This window comes from Hevea brasiliensis, chromosome 7, assembly GCF_030052815.1.
Source record: "Hevea brasiliensis isolate MT/VB/25A 57/8 chromosome 7, ASM3005281v1, whole genome shotgun sequence".
Classification (NCBI taxonomy): domain Eukaryota; kingdom Viridiplantae; phylum Streptophyta; class Magnoliopsida; order Malpighiales; family Euphorbiaceae; genus Hevea; species Hevea brasiliensis.
The window spans coordinates 92,774,365-92,776,301 of NC_079499.1; the positions used below are offsets into that span (position 1 = coordinate 92,774,365).

At 37.1% G+C, this 1,937-nt stretch overlaps 1 non-coding gene across 1 annotated transcript; it reads left to right on the forward strand.

The window, feature by feature from the left end:
- The first annotated feature begins 1,614 nt into the window (after positions 1–1,614).
- On the forward strand, positions 1,615–1,721 carry LOC131181956 (small nucleolar RNA R71). Its single transcript, XR_009150426.1, has one exon. It is a non-coding gene; the product is annotated as a small nucleolar RNA R71 (small nucleolar RNA).
- Positions 1,722–1,937: the final 216 nt, after the last annotated feature.

The window sequence follows — 1,937 nt, forward strand, 5'->3', positions numbered from 1 at the left end:
CCGTTCTTTACATCAATTATAGCCCCTGCTATGGCTAAAAATGGCCTTCCCAAGATGATAGGTATGTGAATATCCTCTTCCATCTCAAGAACCACAAAATCCACAAGAATAAAAAATTTTCCAACTTTTAAGGGCACATTTTCCAAAATTCCCACTGGATATTTGATAGATCTATCAGCTAATTGCGAAGAAATGGTGGTGGGCTTCAAATCTCCTACCTTCAACTTTTCATAAATCAAGAGTGGCATCAAACTTACACTAGCTCCAAGATCACACAATGCTTTTTCAATACTAGTATCCCCAACGTGACAAGGAATAGAGAAACTTCCTGGATCCTTCAATTTTGGTGGAAGTTTATTTTGTAAGAGAGCACTACACTCCTCTATTAATGCCACAGTTTCATAATCTTCTAATCTCCTCTTGTTTGACAAAATTTCTTTCAGGAATTTAGCATATGAGGGCATTTGAGAAATTGCATCTGTAAATGGAATGTTGATGTATAACTTCTTCAAAACTTCTAAAAATTTCCCAAACTGCTTATCTAGCTTAGCTTTCTAAAACCTCTGAGGATATGGCAATAGTGGCTTGTATGGTGGTGAAGGCACATACTTTTCCTCTTCTTCTTTTTCAACTTCCTTCTTCTTGTTTGCTTCCTCATTAACTTCATCATGATTCGAAGTGAATTCATTCTTGTCTTTATCTTCTTTCTTCTTTTCCTCTTCTACCTCATTTTTCTCTTTTTCTCCCACAATTTTCCCACTCCTTAGGATCACTGCCTTACAATGTTCTCTAGGATTCTTTGGTTGACTTGGAAGTTTTCCTTGTGCTTTGCTGGAAGAGCTTGCTTGTTGAACTATTTGGTTTTCCAACATCTTGTTATGAGTGGCAAGCTGGTCTATCCTTGAATTTAATTATTGAATCATTTCTCCTTGTTTTTGTTGAGCAGTTAAGAAATTCTCCATCATAGACATCAAAATTGAATCTTGGTATGAAGACTGAACTGGTGGTTGTGGAATAGGTGCATTTTGATTTCTTTGTGGTGGAAATCCAGATGGTACTCTATTTTGCTGAAAATTTTGCTGTTGTTGCTGAAAATTAGGAGGTTGTTGATAATTCTGTTGCTGCTTTTGACCTCCCTGAGAAAAGTTTGGGTGGTTCCTCCATGCTGGATTATATGTAGCAGAAAAAGGATTACCAATTGGTTTCTGATTGTAATTTCCAATGAAATCAACTTGCTCATTTCCAAACTCTTACCCATAGGAAGGAAAATCATTGATACAATGCATATTTCCCACACCAACATCTTCTGTATGACTAGATCCTCCAATTGATGAGTCAACCTTCATGCTTAACTTATCCATTTTTCTCGTCAAAGCATCAAATTTGGCATTGAACATACTCATGGCATCTAATTCATATACACCAGCTGGTGGCTTCTTCATTTCATTTCTTTTATAGCTCCATTGATAATTGTTATAAGCAATTTTATCCAATGCTAAATAAGCTTCATCTTCTGACATCTCCATAAGATCACCTCCTGAAGATGCATCAATTATACTTCTAATTGCTGGAGAAACACCATTGTAGAAATGTTGAACCAGCATCCATCTAGGGATTCTATGATGTGGACATCTCCTTTGAAGATCCTCATATCTCTCCCAAGCTTCATAGAGACTCTCATCATCCCTTAGTCTGAAAGAAGTTAATTCATTTCTCAATTTTGTAGTCTTGCTAGGAGGAAAGTATTGAGCCAAGAAAGCTTGTGACAACTCATCCCAAGTAGTTATTGAGCCTGGAGGTAACGAATGCAACCACTCCCTAGCATGATCCTTCAAAGAAAAAGGAAATAATCTCAGTCGGATGGCAACATCTGACACTCCATTTATCTTCAGCATGTCACTAATTTCAAGAAAATGTGCAAGGTGCACATGTGGACT